This window comes from Emys orbicularis, chromosome 24, assembly GCF_028017835.1.
Source record: "Emys orbicularis isolate rEmyOrb1 chromosome 24, rEmyOrb1.hap1, whole genome shotgun sequence".
NCBI classification, from domain to species: domain Eukaryota; kingdom Metazoa; phylum Chordata; order Testudines; family Emydidae; genus Emys; species Emys orbicularis.
This window is the reverse complement of record NC_088706.1, coordinates 5,500,365-5,508,063: the sequence shown is the minus strand read 5'-3', so window position 1 is coordinate 5,508,063 and position 7,699 is coordinate 5,500,365.

Genomic DNA, 7,699 nt, shown 5'->3' with positions numbered 1-7,699 from the left:
TCATCCCCTATGGAAAGTGTGAAACAATTGAAGAGGGTTCAGAGAAGAGGCACAAGAATGATTTGCAGTCTGGAACCCGCCTTACAGAGAGAGACTTCAAGCGCTTTAAATCTGTTTAGCTCATCAAAGAGACAACTGAAAAGTGCCTTGATCATGGTCAGGGAGAAGATTTCTGATAGCAGAGGACACTGTCATCCAACAGGCAAATACTAAGGCCTGGTCTACACTATGAGTTTAATTCGAATTTAGCAGCGTTAAATCGAATTAACCCTGCACCCGTCCACACAACGAAGCCATTTATTTCGAAATAAAGGGCTCTTAAAATCGATTTCTGTACTCCTCCCCGACGAGCGGAGTAGCGCCAAAATCGATATTGTCATTTCGAATTAGGGTTAGTGTGGCCGCAATTCGATGATTCGAGCTATCCCACAGTGCACCATTGTGACCGCTCTGGACAGCAATCTGAACTCGGATGCACTGGCCAGGTAGACAGGAAAAGCCCCACGAACATTTGAATTTTATTTCCTGTTTGCCCAGCGTGGAGAGCACAGGTGACCACAGAGAGCTCATCAGCACAGGTAACCATGCAGGCTGATAATCGAAAAAGAGCACCAGCATGGACCGTACGGGAGGTACTGGATCTGATCGCTATATGGGGAGAGGATTCAGTGCTAGCAGAACTTCGTTCGAAAAGACGAAATGCCAAAACTTTTGAAAAAATCTCCAAGGGCATGATGGAGAGAGGCCACAATAGGGACTCAGATCAGTGTCGCGTGAAAGTCAAGGAGCTCAGACAAGCCTATCAAAAAACAAAGGAGGCAAACGGTCGCTCCGGGTCAGAGCCGCGGACATGCCGCTTCTACGCCGAGCTGCATGCAGTTCTAGGGGGGGCCGCCACCACTACCCCACCTCTGACCGTGGATTCCGAGGCGGGGGTAATCTCATCAGCCACATCTGAGGATTCTGCGGATGGGGAAGAGGAGGAGGAGGAGGAGGAGGACGAGCTTGCGGAGAGCACACAGCACTCCGTTCTCCCCAACAGCCAGGATCTTTTTCTCAGCCTGACTGAAGTACCCTCCCAAGCCAGTATCCAAGACCATGACCCAATGGAAGGGACCTCAGGTGAGTTTACCTTTTAAAATATAAAACTTGCTTTAAAAGCAAGCGTTTTTTAATGATTACTTTGCCCTGAGGACTTGGGATGCATTCGCGGCCAATACAGCTACTGGAAAAGTCTGTTAACGTGTCTGGGGATGGAGCGGAAATCCTCCAGGGACATCTCCATGAAGCACTCCTGGAGGTACTCCAAAAGCCTTGCCACAAGGTTTCTGGGCAGTGCAGCCTTATTCCGTCCTCCATGGTAGGACACTTGACCGTGCCATGCTTGCAGCAAGTAATCTGGTATCATTGCATGACAAAGCCTGGCAGCGTATGGTCCCGGTGTTTGCTGGCATTCAAGCAACATCCGTTCTTTATCTTGCTGTGTAATCCTCAGGAGAGTGATATCGCTCATGGTAACCTGGTTGAAATACGGGAATTTAATTAAGGGGACAGAGGTGGCCGTTCCTACTGGGCTGTTTGCCTGTGGCTGAAAAGAAATCCTTCCCTGCAGCACTCAACGGGCTTTGCTTGGTATGTGGGAAAGGAGGGCGCAAAAGCCGAAAGACAATGGCTTACCATGGCCGCATGCAAGCCGAATTCTGTTGCCCAGACCTGCGTCTGTGATCTCTAGCAGCAAAGCCACAGGCACTCAATATTAAGAGGCAAAATGCGACCTTGCACAGAAATCACATGTGCTATGTAATGTGAATAGTGTTGGTCACCGTGAAAGAGTATAAGCATTGTTCTGTAAAATGTATCTTTTTAAAAAATTCTCTCCTTTTTTCCCTCCCTCCTGCAGCTGCAAATTTTTCAAGCCTCCCTCCTCCGTCCTGAAGGCTATCTCAGATAAGGCGTCGGAGAAAGAGGACGTGAGACGTGATGTTCGCGGAAAACATGGAATCCACCCGCAGTGAAAGAGCTCATCTGAATGAGTGGAAGGACACGGTTTCAAAGTATAGGAAAGATGCCAGTGAACGTGAGGACATGAGGGACCAACGTGAGGACATAAGGGACCAACGTGAGGAGAGGAGAGACGCTCGAGATGAGAGGTGGCGGCAGGAAGATCAGAGGAGGCAGGATGCAATGCTGGGGCTGCTGCATGAGCAAACAGACATGCTCCAGCGTCTGGTGGAGCTTCAGGAACGGCAGCAGGATCACAGACTGGCGCTACAGCCCCTGTCTAACCCCCCTCCCCCCTCACCATGTTCCATAGCCTCCTCACCCAGACGTGTAAGAACGCGGGGGGGGGGGAGGCTCCGAGCACCCTCCCATTCCACCCCAGTGGACAGCCCAAGCAAAAGGCTGTCATTTTTTAAACCTTTTTTTAGTGGACTTTTCCTTCCCGCCGATCCTCCTCCCAAACCCCACCCGGGTTCTTTCCCTCTTTTTATAATCAATTAATAAAGAATAAATGATTTTTAAACGATAGTGACTTTATTTCCTTTGAAAGCAAGCTGTGATCGAAGGGGGAGGGTGGGTTCCTTACAGAGAATGAGTCAATAAAGGGGGCGGGTTTTCATCAAGGAGAAACAAACAGAAATTTCACACTGTAGTCTGGCCAGTCATGAAACTGGTTTTCAAAGCTTCTCTGATGCGCAGCGCTTCCTGGTGTGCTCTTCTAATCGCCCTGGTGTCTGGCTACGCGTAATCAGCAGCCAGGCGATTTGCCTTAGCCTTCCACCCCGCCATAAAGGTCTCCCCCTTACTTTCACAGAGATTGTGGAGCACACAGCAAGCAGAAATAACAATGGGGAGATTGGTTTGGCTGAGGTCTGACCGAGTCAGTAACGAGCGCCAGCGACCTTTTAAACGTCCAAATGCACATTCTACCACCATTCTGCACTTGCTCAGCCTGTAGTTGAACAGCTCTTGACTCCTGTCCAGGCTGCCTGTGTATGGCTTCATGAGCCATGGCATTAAGGGGTAGGCTGGGTCCCCAAGGATAACTATTGGCATTTCAACATCCCCAACGGTTATTTTCTGGTCCGGGAAGTAAGTCCCTTGTTGCAGCCGTTTAAACAGAGTAGTGTTCCTGAAGACGCGAGCATCATGAACCCTTCCCGGCCAGCCCACATTGATGTTGGTGAAACGTCCCTTGTGATCCACCAGTGCTTGCAGCACCATTGAAAAGTACGCCTTGCGGTTTATTTACTGGGTACCCTGGTGCTCCGGTGCCAAGATAGGAATATGGGTTCCATCTATCGCCCCACCACAGTTAGGGAATCCCATTGCAGCAAAGCCATCCACTATGACCTGCACACTTCCCAGAGTCACTACCTTTCGTAGCAGCAGCTCAGTGATTGCTTTGGCTACTTGCATCACAGCAGCCCCCACAGTAGATTTACCCACTCCAAATTGATTCCCGACTGACCGGTAGCTGTCTGGCGTTGCAAGCTTCCACAGGGCTATCGCCACTCGCTTCTCAACTGTGAGGGCTGCTCTCATCTTGGTATTCTGGCGCTTCAGGGCAGGGGACAGCAAGTCACAAAGTTCCATGAAAGTGCCCTTACGCATGCGAAAGTTTCGCAGCCACTGGGAATCGTCCCACACCTGCAACACTATGCGGTCCCACCAGTCTGTGCTTGTTTGTCGGGCCCAGAATCGGCGTTCCACGGATAGAACCTGCCCCATTAACAACATGATCTCCAAAGCACCGGGGCCCGCGGTTTGAGAGGGGCTGGGAGGTGTATCAGCCCGCGGTTTGAGAGAATTCTGTGTCCATGTCCATATCACTCTTGTCGCTGCGCTGCCGTTGCCGCCTCCTCCTCGCCTCGTTTTTCTGGTCCTGGTTCAGCATAAACTGCACGAGAATGCGCAAGGTGTTTACAATGTTCATGACTGCTGTCTTGAGCTGAGCGGGCTCCATGCTTGCCGTGGTATGGAGTCTGCGGTGTTCACCCAGGAAAAAAGGTGCGAAATGGTTGTCTGCCGTTGCTTTCGTGGAGGGAGGGGTGAGGCTGTACCCAGAACCACCTGCGACAATGTTTTTTGCCCCATCAGGCACTGGGATCTCAACCCAGAATTCCAATGGGCGGGGGAGACTGCGGGAACTGTGGGATAGCTACCCACAGTGCAACGCTCCGGAAATCGACGCTAGCCCCGGTACATGGACGCACACCGCCGAATTAATGTGCTTAGTGTGGCCGCATACATTCGACTTTATATAATGTTTCCAAAATTCGAATTCTGTAAATTCGGATTAATCCCGTAGTGTAGACATACCCTAATAATGAGATCCAATGGCTGGATATTGAAACCTGACAAATTCAGGATGGAAGTAAGATGAAAATAACAGATTTACGCTGGGGTGAGTGAGACCTATGCCATGCAAACAGATTGTCAGCTCTTTGGAGCGGGGACTCTTTATTCTGTGTTTGTACAGCGCCTAGCGCACTGGGGTCCTGGCCCATGAGGAGGGCTCCTAGGCGTTACTACAGTACTAATACAATAATAATAATAATGCAGGAGGCCAGACTACATGATCACGATGGTCCCTTTGCCCTGAAAACCTATGAAGGTTGAAAATAAGTTATATAGTACATTCTTTATTATTATTTATTTATCTGTATTACCATACTGGGCACACGGCATTGGCCACTGTCGGAAGACAGGATACTGGGCTAGATGGACCTTTGGTCTGACCCAGTATGGCTGTTCTTATGTTTTTATGAAGTACCTAGGAAACCCAGTTGACTGAAGTATTAAAATACATACCTGTGAGAGAAGAGAATCTAGCCTATAAAAAGTCTAGGCAATCACAATAACGAAGTGAACGTAAGTATAAGAGAATGAAAAGAAATATCAGATGCTACACGTGTGTATTAACGGCTGTAGGAGAAATGATCTGGTATCATCTTGTACTGAGAATCAATACATGATCATGTAATTCAAGACTGTATCGTAATACATATGCACAAGGGGCAGGGCTTAGGTTTCACAGGTAATTTTACCTTTGTCAGTTCCTGGCTTCTGGGGGCTTAAAGTTACTTCTTTAATATTCTCTTAGCATAGTTTTCTGGATGGAGTTTCCTAAGGTGTTCTTGTTTAAGAACATAAGACCCATATTGGGTCAGGCCAAAGGTCCATCTAGCCCAGTATCCGGTCTTCCGACAGTGGCCAGTGCCAGGTGCCCCAGAGGGAATGAACAGAACAGGTAATCATCAAGTGATCCATTCCCTGTCACCCATTCCCAGCTTCTGGCAAACAGAGGCTAGGGGCACCATCCCTGCCCATCCTGGCTAATAGCCATTGATGGACCTATCCTCCATGAATTCATCTAGTTCTTTTTTGAACTCTGTTATAGTCTTGGCCTTCACAACATCCTCTGGCAAGGAGTTCCACGGGTTGACTGTGCTTTGTGTGAAAAAAATACTTCCTTTTGTTTGTTTGTTTTAAGAAAGATGAAATTCTCTAGCATGGAATTTGACTAGACCCTCTCCTGCAACTTCCCATCCCAAACAGCTGGCAAATCCCCTCTCTGGCTCACTGTAGGAGCTGGGAAGCTTTTTTTACCTTTGAAAGAGGTGTGGCAAATGACCCAACTCTCCTGCAGAGCCCCCATTCACTATGCCCCCAACTCAGCAACCCAATCCAAATCAATGGGATTTAAGCACAGGCTTAAGTGCTTTGCTATTTCAGGGCCTGTGTTTTTGACTGTGCTGGTGAGCTAACCACCCCTGCATTCTCACTGCAGCTTTCCCTCCGCTCCTGCCCCCGCTTGGCGGGGGTATCAGGCTCTTTGTGGCTGGGTGGAGGTATCAGATCCTAGGCCACGCCATATCTGGCGAGTGTGTGGGGAGGGGAAGGAATCAAATCCCAGCCCCTGTCCCAATATCTGCTTGGGAATGCAGGTATCAGATCCCTGCCTTCCCCCATCTCTGATGAGGGTGCGGGAGGGGGGAGGATAGCAGATAGACTCATAGACTCATAGACTCATAGACTTTAAGGTCAGAAGGGACCAATATGGTCATCTAGTCTGACCTCCCGCATGATGCAGGCCACAAAAGCTGACCCACCCACAACAGAATATTCCAGCCTGCGAGCCCTGCCCTATGCTGCGGAGGAAGGCGAAAAACCTCCAGGGCCTCTGCCAATCTACCCTGGAGGAAAATTCCTTCCCGACCCCAAATATGGCGATCAGCAGTACCCCGAGCATACAGGCAAGATCCCAAGCCTCCACCTACAGCTGGGGAAGGGGGCAGGAAAGGTATCTGTTCCCAGTCCCACGCGTCCATAGCCGGAAGGAGGGTATCAGATCTCAGCCCCCTTCCCTATAGCTGGGAGTAGCAGATCCCCCATGGCTTGTGGGATCTCACATCCCTCCCCCCTATGGTGGGGGATCTCACATCCCTCTCCCCTATGGCGGGGAGGTAGCAGATCCCCCTCCCTCTTGGCTGGGAGGGTCTCAGGTCCCCCTCCCCTATGCCTGGGGGGGTGTCTCATATCTCCCTCCCCCCCATGGCAGGGGTCGCATATCCCCCCATGGCAGGGGTTGCATATCCCCCTACCCCATGGCTGGGGGATCTCACATCCCTCTCCCCTACCGCAGCAGGGGGGAGCAGATTCCCCTCCCTCATGGCTGTGAGGGTCTCAGGTCCCCCTCCCCTATGCCTGGGGGGGGGGGTCTCATATCTCCCTCCCCCATGGCTGGGGCGGGTCTCATATCCCCCTCCCCCATGGCAGGGGTCACAGATCCCCCTCCCCCATGGCTGGGGGGGGTGTATCAGCTCTCTCTCCCCCATGGCTGGGGAGGGTGTCTCATATCCCCCTCCCCCATGGCAGGGGTCACAGATCCCCCTCTCTCTTGTGGCTAGGGGGTGAATCAGCTCTCTCTCCCCCATGCCGGGGGCGGTCTCATATCCCTCTCCACCATGGCAGGGGGAGGGGGGGGTGTATCCGCTCTCTCTCTCCCCCATGGCTGGGGGGTCTCATATCCCCCTCCCCCATGGCAGGGGTCACAGATCCCCCTCTCCCCTGTGGCTGGGGGGTGTATCAGCTCTCTCTCCCCCATGGCGGGGGGGGGGGTGTATCAGCTCTCTCTCCCCCCCATGGCTGGGGGGTCTCATATCCCCCCCCCCATGGCAGGGGTCACAGATCCCCCTCTCCCTTGTGGCTGGGGGGTGTATCAGCTCTCTCTCCCCATGGCTGGGGGTGTGTGTGTCACAGATCCCCCTCCATCATGGCAGGGGGGGGGGGTGTATCAGCTCGCTCTCCCTCCCCCATGGCTGGGGCGGGTCTCATATCCCCCTCCCCCATGGCGGGGGTCACATATCCCCCTCCCCCATGGCTCGGGGGTGTATCAGCTCTCTCTCCCCCATGGCGGGGGGGGTCTCATATCCTCCTCCACCATGGCGGGGGGGGGGTGTATCAGCTCTCTCTCTCCCCCATGGCTGGGGGGTCTCATATCCCCCCCCCCATGGCAGGGGTCACAGATCCCCCTCTCCCTTGTGGCTGGGGGGTGTATCAGCTCTCTCTCCCCATGGCTGGGGGGTGTGTGTCACAGATCCCCCTCCACCATGGCGGGGGGGGTGTATCAGCTCTCTCTCTCCCCCATGGCTGGGGGGTCTCATATCCCCCTCCCCCCATGGCGGGGGTCACA